Consider the following 15,093-nt stretch of genomic DNA (forward strand, 5'->3'; position numbering starts at 1 on the left):
CTGCAACTTCTCTGAACGAATTCACTGTAATCTTCAAGAATTCGTATCATTTTGGTGCTTTCATTGAGTCATCCATCCCTTCATTGCTCCAATTTCTTTTCGGCCTACAATGGCGGACAATACCCGTGCCCAAACCAAGATTGATGAACAATTTAAACTTCATCAACAACAGCTCAACGAGTTACGCCTTCTTCAATCCCAACAGCATGAAGAGCTCGTGGCGATGATCAAGCAGCTGCAAAACCGCCCTCCATCAACCTACCTTCAACGATCCAATCCCGACGACCATTCTTCAGGTAGCTCTGAAGAGGCCCTTGTTCCTCTTCCTCCACACTTCAGCAAATTTATCAGAATGGATGTCTCAAAATTTGACGGCACAGATCCAACAGGATGGTCTTTTAAAATCGAACAATTCTTCAACTATTATAGCACTCCAGCGGACATGAGCCTCCAGATTACCTCCTTCCACTTAGAGGGACCTGCTCTCGCCTGGTATCAATGGGCGAAATCAAATAATCTTATTCATTCCTGGAAAGGCTTCCTCGAGGCGATCCACTTACGTTTCGGTCCATCCCTCTATCAAGATAACAAAGGTGCGTTATCCAAGCTCCATTAAACATCGTCAGTTGAAGACTATCAAACTCGATTTGAAGAGTTATCAAACAAGGTTAGTGGTCTTTCCGAAGCATTCCTTGTTAGTTTTTTCATTTCTGGCCTTAAACCAGATCTGGAGAGAGAATTACGTGTTTTACAACCAACTTCCCTTCTGCAAGCGTTTTCTCTAGCCAAGATTTATGAACAAAAGTATGAGGAATTATGGAAATCATTCAAGTCTGCTTGGCCAAAACCCACATATAATCCCGGCTTACTTCCAACCACATCAACCCCTCCACTTAAAGCTCTTCCTGCCCCTCCTGCAAAACAATTACCAGTTCGCACTCGGGTACTCACAAAAGAGGAAATGAAACTTAAAAGAGAAAAAGGCATTTGCTATTTTTGTGACGAAAAATACTCTCCGGGCCATGATTGCCGACGGCGATTATATCATTTAGCGTCTATAGACGATGACCCAGATGTCCCGATGGACGATTGCCCTCTTGATCCTGAACCACCACCGTCCATTGACCAATCTTCAGAACCACCAGCTGAAATAAGTTTTCATGCCATGGTTGGTCAGCAAAATCCTAGTACAATTAGGTTAACAGGGATCAGTTCCAACACCTCCATTCATGTCCTGATTGACAGTGGCTCAACTCATAATTTCGTAAAAGAAAAAGTTGTTTCATCCCTTCAGTGGCCTATTTCTCCTACCCAACCCTTTAAAGTCCTTATTGCAATGGTGACTACCTTTTGTGCAATAAGAAATGTCTCTCTGTTCCTCTAGCTCAACCCTTTTTCATTGATTTATTCGTTCTTCCAATTAAGGGTGCTGATGTTGTATTGGGGGTTCAATGGTTGGTGGAATTGGGACCCATTCTAACGGATTACAAATTATCTACAATGAAGTTCAACTGGCAAGGTAAACCTATTAAGCTAATGGGGGAAGCTGATCTGAATCCTTGTTCCTTAAAACCAGCACAATTAAAATGCCTCACCAAATCCAATTCCATTGCTACCTGTTTTCAGTTGATATGTCTTGATGCAAATTCTCCTGTTCTACCTCAAGAAGAACCTGGCCAGCTATCATTTCCGACTGGATTACCACTGGAAATCTCTGCCCTCCTGCACCAATTTAAACAGGTTTTCCTATCCCCTACTGGCCTCCCTCCCCCTCAACCAATGGATCATCAAATTCATTTAATACCGGGGTCACAACCTGTGAACGTTAGGCCATACAGATACCCTCATTTCCAGAAATCTGAAATCGAACGATTGATTAAGGAGATGTTACATGAAGGAATTATTATCCCCAGTCACAGCCCCTACTCATCCCTTGCCCTTCTTGTGAAGAAAAAAGACCAAACCTGGCGTTTCTGCGTGGATTATAGAGCTTTGAACGCCATTACGATCAAGGATCGATTTCCAATCCCCACTATAGATGAACTGATGGATGAATTACATGGGGCAGTGCTCTTCTCCAAACTGGACCTCCGTTCCGGTTATCACCAAATTAGAATGAAACCAGAGGATTGTGCCAAGACAGCATTTCGCACCCATGACGGACACTATGAATTCTTAGTCATGCCGTTTGGATTATCAAACGCACCCTCCACCTTCCAGAGCACCATGAACATGGTCTTTAAACCATTTTTACGAAGGTTTGTCATCGTTTTCTTCGATGATATTTTGGTTTATAGTCAAACTCTGCAGGATCATATTCAACATCTAACCTCTGTTTTGGAATGTTTATTATCTAATCATCTTTTTGCTAAGCTAAGCAAATGTCAATTCTGCAAATCTACAATCGATTACCTGGGCCACATTGTTTCAAACAAAGGGGTGCAACCAGATCCGGAGAAAATCAGAGCAATGCAGCAATGGCCAACACCTACGACACTGAGCCAGCTGAGAGGTTTCTTGGGTCTTACAGGGTATTACAGACGCTTTGTCCAACATTATGCCACAATTGCCTCTCCCCTTACCAACTTACTAAAAAAGGATGCATTCCTGTGGTCGAACGAGGCAGATCAATCTTTTCAACAACTCAAGAAATTGATGACTCATCCTAGGAACCTCATGCTCAGTCAGATGTTGTAGGCCCCTCACGGAGGACTCGGGGCCCCACATTAGCTGCGGATGTGTGGGCAATGCATTCAAGGGAAAAGATTATGATAAATTTCAATGCTCTTGGACAACCCATTGGAGTAAGGTTGTGAGCACATTCATGGGATTTTTGGGTTCTTTGGCAAGAAATGGTTACAAGCGTCCTATTGATGTGGATGATTGGAGGAAAATACCAAATGCAACCAAGGATGAAGCATGGGGACTTGTTCAGGTAACTTCAATTAACTTATATGATTGGCTATTGTGTATTATTCAAATTTGGACTATGTGATTGTATGACTTTTTTTGTTTACTGTAGTCGCACTACGACATGGGGGATGTTCGGAAAGCCTGGGTTCTTCAATCCCTTGGTAAAAAATGGAGGGAGTGGAAGGCCACCTTGAAGAAAGATTACTTTTATGCTGAAAAAGAAATGACGTTCGCGTTGAAAAGGAGCAGTGGCAGAATATCATACATTATTAGAACTCCGAGTCTGCAAAGGCAACCCATGTTTGGTTCTATTTTTTTAGTTTTCACTTGAACACATTGAAATAAGATGTTTATTAATTCATATTGCAGAAGCGCAGTAAAATCAACAAGGCTTGTCGCGAGAAACAAAAGAAAAACCACACTACCAGATCTAAGAGCTTCGTGAGGATTTGCGAAGAAAATATAATTTCCTGGCCTTCCAATTTTATTTGGTTTGTATATGCTGCTAGTTCCATCATATTGTATTGAATGTTGTTGTTCGCATGAGGATAGCGAGTAAATGGAGATGGGAATGAGATGACCTGGGATGAGCTATTTATACTGACACATGCACCACCGAAGAACGGACAAGATGTTAATGAGGCTACTGCATCAGTTATCGTATGCTTAACTAACTAACCATTAGGTTTCATCTATTATTAACATTTACTTCCAACTAGGCTAGCTTATTCATCGTTTTCTATTTATGTTCAGAAAAAGCTGAAAGAACACCAATCTCAAAATCAAGACAGAGTAGGAGGTAGTAGTATCAAGGATGACATCTTCTCCCAAGTCATGGGAGAATAGAGACGTGGACGCGTTCGATGTTATGGGTTGGGTCCAACCCCATCTGATTTTACGGGCCTAATTCCCACTCGTCTTCAGTCCCAAATAATACAAATAGAAATGTAGAGAGAAAACTGTGATCTTTGAAGGCAGATGGATGAGGAACAAGCTAAGATAAAGACTTTGGAACAGATGATGTCAGCTTCCATGAATAATGGACAGGTAATTGTTTAGTTACATTTAACAGAAATTAGTTATGCATGGTAATATTTTCCATATTGGTTATAGTGGTATATTAAATTACATGTTATATGTTAGGTTCTGAATGCCGCTGCCCCTTCGACACGACCTGGAACTAACTCCACTCCATGTCAAGCAGCTCCAGCCGATGAGGTATCTACATTTATTTTTTGTTTGAAAAAAACTATGTTTATTACATTTCCATTCACATGGATTATTACTTTACTAGTATATTCGATTCGATTGTGTGTACTGAATAATTTCATTTGTAGGTCATTGTTGATGTCTATTTGATGAGTGGCCTAGAACTTGATACGAAAGTGGCATGAGGAATTCTTGTGAGTGATGATCCATCTAAAATAGTAGGAGGATCACAACTGGGATGTGGATTTTCTGAAGTTTCTATCAAGGTCTCACAGATGCCCGATGAGCCTTTGTTTAGACCTTATGGACGTTTAAGAACCATTAGAGATGTCATCGGAGCAAATGTCGCTTGGATGAACTCATTCGTAAGTATACAACTCACTATTGAACCTTTTTAATACTTGAATTTTTTAATAGATATAGTTACTAATTATTTTAAAATCATCCTTTTTGCAGATACAACGTATATAGAGTGAAAGGGGGGAAATGATTGGTCTAGTAGTTGATATGATAGTTTATGAGCAAGAATTGTAATATGGACAAGTTTGTTTTACGAATGTATTGTTTCCTAATGAATTGAATGTTTTGAATGTTTTGATATTAATGAATGAAATGAGTGTCTCTCTCTCTCTCTCTTTATATATATAATGTATGGAAATATTTTCATGAATGAAAGCTATTACTGTCAATTGTGCGAGAATCGAAGACGCGATTAGAAGGTAATTTTTCTTTTCTTATATTCATTTTTTTCCTAATTATATTCCAATCCTAACCCTGTCCATTGTCTTTTGTCACATTTTTTATTTTAGATTTCATCTCTCGAAGATATCAAAGAGGATATGGTGCCTCATTGCATAGTCTCCAATGAATGTAAGAGAGACCTCAATTGCCCATATTGGAATTGTTCATTTAGAACTTTATTCCATTTATTGTTTTCAATTATAAGAATAAAATGAATTAATTGTTTGTTGTTGTTGAAATGCTTCCAATGTGGAGATTGAGTGCACTGGTATCAACCATTCTTGAATCCTTTAAAAGTTAAGTAATATCAATATTTTTGGTTTGTATGGTTTTTTACAAATTATCTTTATTAATGATTTGCTCTAATATCTACTCTTTTGGATGTTTTGCAGGTGAAGATAGTCTCCAGTTGGAATTTCTTGCACACTAGCTTTAACTTTAGAAGTTAAGGATTGCTTCAATTTATTGAAGTTAAGAATAAATTTGATTTGGGATGTTTGTATGTGTTGTACAAGAAGGTCCGTTCTTATTAAATCTCATTAAAACTAAAACATCACTACAAGAAAAAGGACATTCACCAGCGTTCACTTACTGGCGTTTTATATAAACATCCCTAATGGTGTATATACACCGATGTTCATATATTAAACGACGGTGAATGGTTACTCCCGCGCCACTAACTTCTCCCGCCCAAAAAAAAACGATGTACGTATTTACCAACGTTTGGTGAACGTCACTAAAGTAATTCTTTACCAACCTTCTACAATTAAAACGTGGCTAAATAAATGGATACTTATGTTAGGCTTTTCTTACGTTTTAGAAACGTCCCTGATTATGAGATCCACCAGCGTTATTTCAGGAATGTTGGTGAATATACACGACAAAAGGCCTTTAACACGTGCGATTTAGGTTTCAGCTCCTGACCCTCGAGCTCTCTAAAAAAAATTTCCCTTTAGAATAGAATTGAAACCCTCGCATCCAAAAAAGCCCATTGCTAGCATATTCGCAGTTCCTAAACGAAATCACTTGAAGGAACCTTAATTTCATTCGAGAAAAACCCAACAAGGTAACCTACTTCATCTCTCCATTTGATTTCCCCATCCAATCAAACAAAACCCCATTTACTCATTAGGGCTTTCTTTTTTTCTCTCTGAAACCTTCTTATCTCATTTTCAGGGCTTACAAAATTGTAATGTATGTTTATAATTTTTTCATTAGATAGTTCTTTTAGTTCACTAATAACTTTATGTATCTTTCTTGTTATATGTTAGCCAACCGTCGATCCTACATCTTCACGACAACATGCAACCTCATCTGGCAGACAGACTGAACTCCATGATCTACATGATGATATGGTATTGTAATCTCCATTTTATATTGGTTTGTGACTTAATAAACAACTACCTATTTTTAATTCTGATCATTTGGCTTGTTTTATAAGGTTGTCTTAATGAGCCTTCGACGAGAGGCAGTTGAAGTGGCTCATGGTATTCGTAAGATCATCAATCCGACACATGTAGTCGACGGCCAGCCATTAGGAGAGCATTTCACCGAGGTCCAGATCACGATTGCATTGGAGCCAAATGAGCCACTTCAACCCCCTCTTCTCAGAGAAAGCGATTTATTCGAATTTATCGGAGACTCTTTAGGTTTAGAAATCGCTTAGTTATCATATTTGGGAACTAATTGATATACGAGGGTAGATTTATTTAAGCTTCATGATAATTTTATTGACAAGTACACTGATTTTTTTTCTTTACTTTGGGTCCCTTTGTTTTCAGGTTAAACCAGCACGGAATACATGAGCCACCTTCTCTTTATGTTTTTAAGAGACTTATGTTGATGCAAATTTGATACAGACTTTTGCTATGTTTCTGGATTCTCAGGGTTATGTTGCATGAATTTATAGCCTCTTTTAGTTTTTTTAAAAAATGTATTTCACTTGCTCATCCTACTTTTCATAGACCAAATTTACTTTCTGTCGATATTTGTGTAAGCAATTTGGATACTCAAACTTGTTGTATCCTCTCACTTGGTTGTATGCTATAACTATCCATTTATTTCTCGATCTGTTGCTCAAATATCTGCATAGGGCGCGAGTTAGCCTCTTCAAAATGCTTCCAAATGATCATAAGTTAAGTATACTCATTTGAATTTTCTTTTCCCTTATCTTTTGCGTTTTGTTCATTTAACCATGTTTTTAATACATAATTGATGTCCATATTATTTTTAGATAATTTTTGTGCCAAGAGGAGAGCAAGTGAACCCAAACCAAAGCTATTGAATGGCAGTAGCAGCCGAATTTCCAAGAAGGTAAGCTTATTATAATGCTTCTACAAGTTCATGCATATTAAGTTGTATTCAAAATATTTTTTGGAATTAATTTTCCACCCTTCAAAATTTAAGTTTGCCGCCCTTCAAAATAAATTGGGAATCACTCCTTCTTCTTTTTTATTTTTTATTTCTTTGCCATGGTTCTATTTTTTTCCCTCTGTTTTAGTATGTTTGTGTTTGCAGGAACATCTGGATCTTTTTTTCTCTTTCTAAATAGCTTTATGTTTGCAGGAAGATCTTCGTTGAGGGTTTAGCCAAAGATACTTCCACTGGTTAGTCTCATCTTCTCTTTTATTTTTACCTTTTATTTCTTGAATTTCTCATTATATTTGTTATTTTATTCTTTCCTCCTTTTTCTTATTTTGATTGTTTATGAAGCAACATTTACCAAACATTTTGGCAAATACGGTCAAATTACTGATCCCGTGATAATGAAAGACCGATGTTCCTGACAACCCCGCGGTTCCGGATTCATGACTTAGACTGATCCTTTGGTGGTCGTAGACAATGCCATTCAAGACACTCAACGTATTGCACCTATCATATTAGGGGTATTTGTAATGTGATGGATTCAATGTATTCAGTGTACTGTGAGAAATGGTTGTGACTGACTACATCCTACTCAACAACACTTGGAAACCAATTATCTACTAAGGCTTCCTATGGATGGTCATGCACCATTTTCTCATCTCTCTTCAAATATCAATTGTCTTTTTTAGAGGATCGAAGCCCCCAAATTTCCTATAAGGCTTACTAATTGGCTGGAATGTCTGCTCATGTATGCTTCCATATATGGAATCCCCTTTCAAGTTTTGTGTTTTGGCTCATGTAATGTGTAAAATAGATGACATCTTTAAACCCATTATGTAATTACTTATGGAAGATGAGATGCATGTGTAAGCATATAAGCATGTGTTTTTTCTTTTTCTTTTCCATTTCTCATTGTGGGCATGATGGTCATTCCATGAATTTTTGTTGGGTTCTCTATGACAAATCAATTGGGTTCGCTAATAATGTAGTTTATTTAGGTGATGCTGCCACTGCTCCTCTCACCGATGAGATGATGTCTATTCTAAGGAGGCAGATATTCTTTCCTTCTTGTCAATTCGGAATCTAATTAATCCGCTAACCCTGTTACCCTTAGACAAGTACCTCCACCACTGCTTGGATTGTCTCTGCTTCCTCCTATCCTCAGGTCATTGATTCTAGATGTCTTGATCACAAGACTGATCACTTAGTTTTATTAAATTTGCTTAATGGACCTGGTTTCGTGCATATCATCTTTAAAAGTGGAAATGATGTGCTAGTATTCATGCTGTGCATTCTCATACCTTTAGTGTGTAATCACTCACTTTTGTTCCATGTCTTTACTATTTGTATGGATAATGGATGTCTCTCTTTTTTTGAATGATATGGAAATTGGATTTTCCAATAGTCCTTTCATTTATGTTGTAAGAATTTCCAATGATTTCTATACATGATTACTAGACACAGGACAAAATATTCACCAACCAGCACTACACAACTGTAGATCGATTTATATAACATTTCTCCTTTCACCCATATATACCTTACTGCCCATTATTTCAACAGAATAACACAAACCCAACACCCCTTGTTTCACACATCTTCCATCCTAAAACCCAGCTATCCGATACCTTGATTCACCCCACTTCAGCCACCTTCAATAACTAATTGCCTCTTAACCTCCTACCGATTTATACCCAAGCAGATGACCATCCTAACCACCTTCTCAGCCCAACAAAACCCATCCCCATTGATATGTTTCTTATAAGAAACAAGTATATGTTACTTGAGTCATTGCATGATATTGTAAATTGATTCTTATAGCTAACATTTTCTTCTTTTGCCCTTTCAGGACTTCCAACTTGGGGAAACCGCGTGGTGCTTGCCGGCCTCATTATCAACTTGGCGAATTCTATTTGAACCTACATGATGCAGAACCTCTACATGGGCGAAATTAATTTTTTTTGTAAACATCTAGTGACTGATACATTTACTTTGTATTTTCACCATTATATATGCTATATATTTTCACCTTTATAAAGTGACATGCAAATTCTTTGTGAGAGCTAGCAATGTGAATGAAAGTCAATGTGAATGAAAGTGTTTTTTTTTTTGTTTTAAATAACATATACACCGGCGTTCAATATAAAATGCCACTGAATATTCATTTCACCTATGTTTCTAAAATGTCGGTGAATATTTGGAGCTAGCAAATGGTACTGTACAATTACCGGCGTTCCAGAACGTCGCAAAGAAAATATAGTTTTCACCGACGTTCTTTTAAACCCCGGTGTTTGTACCATACAGCGACGCTTTTCTATAAACGTCGCTAAATATCATAGCAGTGGCGTTACAATTTTTTACTTTTTGGGACGTTTAAAAATGCCGGTGTAATGAATTTCAGCGACAGTATACTTGGAACGTTGGTATAGACATTTAGTTACGCTGAAATTAGCGACATTCGTGTCAAACTTCAGTGTTTATAAACACCGGAGTTTTGCCTTATTTACAGCGACAGTCGTGAACGCCGGTGAAAGTCAAATTTCTTGTAGCATTTTTCTTTCTTCTATTTTCTCAGATTATTATCCATAGTTTACATTGATTCTTCCCCTCTGTCTCTCTAGGCAGTTCTTCTGCAACTTGCACAGGTATGTAAAGTTGGACTTATTTTATTGACTTTTACTCTCCTTCATTTTTAAGTGTTATCTGGGCCTTTTGGTTGATGGGTATATGGAGGTCAGTTTCATGGAGTGATTTTATTTCTGTATTTTTCTCATTGAATTTGTCTTTAGTTTGGAAACTCAGTCCAGGAGATCGATCTATTATGATGAAATGTCAACATGAAATTTCTTGAGTTCATCGAAGCCATTTACTGAATTGGTCTGAGTCCTTTTGAAATACCATCATACTTGTGGAACGTTCCTGCAGAAATTAGGTTTATGTTCATGGGTGTCTTCTTATGATAGATCTGGAAAATGACTCCAAAATGGGAAGGAACCACTTGAATAAAGAAGGGATTGTGAATGTTGTCACTCTAGTGGCCAAGGCACTAGTTGTAATTGGATGATCTAGCCTGTAGAATCGTGTGGTTGGTAGGTTGAAGAGTATGGCCAGCAGCCCTTCCTAGTGCTTCTAGTAAGATTCCCACTGTGTAAACTGTAGGATTTTAAGAACCAAAGTGCTCAACACAAGAAGAGAATAAAGGAACTTTTATTGAAGGAGAAAACAATAACAGTAGAATATGGTGGAAAATATCTACTCAACTACTGTTTCGTTACTTTTCATTCCATATCAAAATAACCCAAACTAGCCTTTAAATAGGCTTACAGCATGTTCAACCATATCGTACAAAACTCACACGTTTGTAACCTTCGTACGTCTTATAAAAGTCTACCTACTAATTGACTCTTTAAACAAATATTAGATAAGAGACCTTCACTCATTCCAATACTAAGGTAAAACAAAATAGCTAAAACTCTACACACTGTGGACCCCGATCCGTGAGAGAGGCGGGGAACGGGCCCCACACTAAGTCTCAGGATCATCCACGTGAATGGAGAGCTCTACCAAGGAACTCTCGAAAGAAAATGCCTCTCACAGCATGAGTGGCGATACAAAGGTGAGATACCTCTCGATTCGGGGATTAGCCCAGATTCGAGGCGTACCTTAAACAAAGAAGAGTCGCCGTCCAAGGAAAGTGGGCCAAGGATCCCATACTATGCTCTGTTGCAACGGATAACCAGAGATATAAAATAGGGTTCGTGCCTGGTTACGAATTCGGAAGGTCTGAAGAGCACCTCATCCGCCCAAGTGCAAGCACCTGGTCTCTTATGCCATTTACTTAATAATTTTGAAGAGTTTTGGGCGAAAATCATATGAAATGGGAATGAATATCTCCGAGAAGACGTCTATCTAATCATGCATGTCTCGGAGATGAAATCAAAGGCACACAAGATAAAATAAAAGAAACATATGTCACTTAAGCATAGCTAGGTTATAAGTGACATGCCTAATGGGTGTCTAAGTTCTGATGAACAAACACATGCATGACACACCAAAAAAGTATAAGGTCTGCGCAATAAAGTAAGAAAACACTGCAAAACATAGAAAATGACTCGATACCATACAACCCTAAAACTCTAATCTATACCTAGGCCCGAGTCTTTAGATGGTCTGATGTTCATCCAAAGAAGCCTACGTATCCCCGCCTCCACGAGAATCAAGGCAACGTAGTTCTTCGCACCTATTCTAAGCTATGATGCCTAAGACATCTAGACCTCTATCCTAGACTCGATCTAAAAGACCAGACTAGTTCTTAAAGCTTCTTGTGTGATTATTTAAATTCTAATGGATTGTATATTTTAGGACACCCTATATGCCCTAACTAGATGCAGGTTAGCCCTAAGCTAATGCAGGTGGTTCCTATAATCTATGTGTAGCTAGGCTGTATATCCTAGGAAAACAGTAGGATCTATCGCATCTTAGACCTAGTCATCAATTGGCGATGTGGATCGCCAACTGACCGGACGGAGGCGTAAAACTCCTAGCTAGGAGTCACTCCTAACTCTAACACAAACAAATAAAACACACAACAAACAAACAACGAACGAGGGAGCAACTCCCGACTCAAAAACTCTCTAACTAGGACAACCTCCTAACTCTAGAGGAAGATCCTTTCAAAAAAACAATATTTTGAAAGATTTTTGTAATTTTTGAAAGATTTAAAATGCTTATTTTTAAAGGTTTGGCTGGACTCGGGATGTGGATCCCAAGCTGCACTACGTACCCTGTTGAAAGGGATCAAGCCAACGTAGTTCGGAACAGATTTCCTAACTACTCCTAATGACTCAAGATTTTTGAGATTTTTGGTTTTTTAGATGTTTTTGTTGTTTTTAAGTATTTTTGACTCAAGGGGGACAAATCCTATCATCATAAGGGGAGGACAGACTCCTGATATCCCGCAAAGGTTAGACAGCATCATATGCTTTGCGGAGGGAAATGAACAGAATAACAACTCTGCAAGGGTTGGACAGCATCCTATACCTTACAAGAGCGGATAGAAAAAACACAAGATTTGATGAGAGGTTGGATAAAATCCTAACCCCTATGATGATAGGACTGACTCCTGAAAGAAAAACAGACTCTCTAGCTAAGGACAGACTCCTAGGCTAAGGACTGACTCTGAAAATAGGATTCTTAAGAAGGAGGTGCTAATGAGACAAAGCCTGTCTCCTAAAAGAAAAAGAGATAAAGAAGGGTGCTAGTGAGACTATCAAGCTAAGATAAAACTCACAAGTAACAAGGAAAAAGAGACTTTGCGCATATTTAGCAAAGGTAAAACATCCAGCCGGGTCGGACAACTACCTAGCCCTAGGGTGCAACAAATGTGCAACCCAATACCCATAAGGGTAAGGGGTATGTTGCCAAGCCGAGTAGGATGTTCTCCCAAAACCAAATGATGCACAAAGAGGAGGTTTAGCAAGAAAATGAGACTAAGTAAGTCTCTTAGACACAGAGGTAGGATAGAGAAAAATACTAACAAGGAAAAAGAGACCTTGTGCATATTTGGCAAAGGTAAAACACCCAGCCAGGCCGGACAGCTACCTAGCCCTAGGGTGCAACAAATGTGCAACCCAATACCCATAAGGGTAAGGGGTATGATGCCAAGCCGAGTAGGATGTTCTCCCAAAACCAAATGATGCACAAAGAGGAGGATGCTAATAGAATGAGACTGGGCAAGTCTCTTAGACATATAGGTAGGATAGAGAAAAATGTTAACAAGGAAAAGAGACCTTGTGCATATTTGGTTTAGGTAAAACACTCAGCCGGGCCGGACAGCTACCTAGCCCTAGGGTGCAACAAATGTGCAACCCAATACCCATAAGGTAAGGGGTATGATGCCAAGCCGAGCAAGGTGTTCTTCCAAAAACCAAGAGACGCACAAAGATGAGGTTTAGAAAGAAAAATGAGATTGCGAGAGACTCCTAAACAAAAAGATAAGCTCCAAGAGAGGTGCTGACGAGACACGGCATGTCTCCTAAGGATGGACTCACTAACGAGACAAAGCTTGTCTCTAAAGGATACAACTTTCTCTGTCTGAGACATAGCCTGTCTCCCTGAGAGGACTTTAGAGAACTCTTTCATTGCCCTTGCAATGAATAGATTTCTAATTTCTAGGGGATACACACCATAAAGACTTGGACAAGTCTTTAAGCAAAGAAGGGAGTGCTACTTGGACTGAGCAAGTCCCCTAATGATGGGCTTGGGATAACGCCTTCATCGCCCTACAAGAAAAGGAGATTCTAGTATCTAAAGAATCTTAACAGAAATCTATAAGACTGTGTTAGTCTATCAAAAAGAGAAGAAAAGGCTATCAGATAATCGCAAATTTTATTCTAAAAATAAATCAATTGCCAAGCAAAGAAAAATATACAATCTAATAGCAATCATAAAATGATAAATAACATTAATTAGTCCAGACCAGCCGCTGGATAGCCTAATAAAGTAAAAACAATATCAAACACTTCAAAACCAACCACAAACCCCAATACGGGGACTCCAATGAAATCAGATGATGCCAAAGTAATCATCTGATATCATATACACATGATAATATTTCTAATCCCGCCTTGAGATCAGACAGTACTCATGTCGATAATATCGAACAGAGTAGTCATCTGATCTCCTTCTTCCTATTAACAATTTATTTAAATAAATAAGAATGAGTATAAGAAGCTTTGAGATAACCACACCTGAATAATCCATTTATCTTCAGAATCTAACTCAAAACTATAAGATGAAAGAGAAATATTAAATTTCCAACAGATTATAGAAACACATTAAATGATATTTACATCACCCTAAAAGATGGGCTTGAGCTAGCGCCTTCATCGCCCTTACGATGGTATATATATAAAAAAAACAAAACTTATCTTTTGACAAATTTTTATTACCAATCTTAATTATAAGACTACAGTTCAGCAAACTAATTCTAGTATACACTCACATAATAAAAGAAATTAATTCACAGTTCTAACTAATGTAATTAAATATTTACCCTCAACAATAGTGTGACCTTGAACTGTGTGGCGGCAGTGCTTAATAACTCAAAATGAAAATACCTATTATTTGTGTGTGATACTCCTAATATCAATTCATGCAGATTATTGAAAATGATCATAAAAGTTCATACTAATTTTAGTTTGGCTAATCTGGCATCATCTCCTGAAATTTTAAATTATACAATTAGGAAATAAAAATAAAAAATCTCTAACCTGTATAACACATTTGAATCATAATTAAAACAATCCAAGAATATCAATGCATGACAACATCACCAAGAATATCAAAACATCAGGAATCAACTCATTTAAATACTATAATTTGAATATTCAGAGTAAAGAAAATGCGAGTGCACAAGAGAGTATCATTTGAATTAAAAAAAAACCTATTTATTATTTCTCTCTCCTTAAAGGAAAATTAATGACACATATTGAACTATGTCCAAACAGAGACAGCAATGTAGATTAGCTTTTGTGTCAAAACTAAAAAATGACTTATGGGCTGAATTATACTACACAAGAATCATAGCCATGGCTGAACTTATGCGAGAACAAAGGGGCTAATTTATAGGCAAAATTTGCAAAACCGAGGCCAAATCATGGACAAAATTTGTATTAAAAATGGGCTGATTTATGAGCAGAACTGTGTCTATACAATAGAATGAGGGCTGAAATGAAGAATGAATAAAAGGCCTAAACATATAGGAATTTCTCACCCAGTTATCCCCTGTTCTAGACACAATACGATGGTCCAAAATCTATAAAATATAGATGAATAGAAAATAAAAAGGGGCTAATATAAGCTTTA

The 15,093-nt window shown here is 37.8% G+C and overlaps 2 long non-coding RNA genes across 9 annotated transcripts; both read left to right on the forward strand.

Moving 5' to 3' along the window:
- Positions 1–4,942: 4,942 nt before the first annotated feature.
- LOC143886501 (uncharacterized) lies at positions 4,943–7,718 on the forward strand. 8 transcript variants are annotated; one of them, XR_013253834.1, is made up of 6 exons: positions 4,963–4,992; positions 5,119–5,159; positions 5,256–5,381; positions 6,135–7,176; positions 7,429–7,469; positions 7,576–7,718. It is a non-coding gene; the product is annotated as an uncharacterized LOC143886501 (long non-coding RNA). The 8 variants fall into 8 exon arrangements; XR_013253837.1 differs by lacking the exon at positions 4,963–4,992 and adding an exon at positions 5,723–5,929 and having other exon boundaries at positions 5,081–5,381; positions 6,135–6,218; positions 6,305–7,176; XR_013253838.1 differs by lacking the exon at positions 4,963–4,992 and adding an exon at positions 5,723–5,929 and having other exon boundaries at positions 5,085–5,381; positions 6,135–6,218; positions 6,645–7,176.
- Positions 7,719–7,730: 12 nt separating this feature from the next.
- LOC143886502 (uncharacterized) lies at positions 7,731–9,293 on the forward strand. Its single transcript, XR_013253839.1, has 2 exons — positions 7,731–8,392; positions 9,077–9,293. It is a non-coding gene; the product is annotated as an uncharacterized LOC143886502 (long non-coding RNA).
- The last annotated feature ends 5,800 nt before the right edge of the window (positions 9,294–15,093 follow it).

Source organism: Tasmannia lanceolata, unplaced genomic scaffold (genome assembly GCF_043159265.1).
Source record: "Tasmannia lanceolata isolate RefF3 unplaced genomic scaffold, GAP_Taslan_0.1 ptg000011l, whole genome shotgun sequence".
In the NCBI taxonomy this organism is placed as follows: domain Eukaryota; kingdom Viridiplantae; phylum Streptophyta; class Magnoliopsida; order Canellales; family Winteraceae; genus Tasmannia; species Tasmannia lanceolata.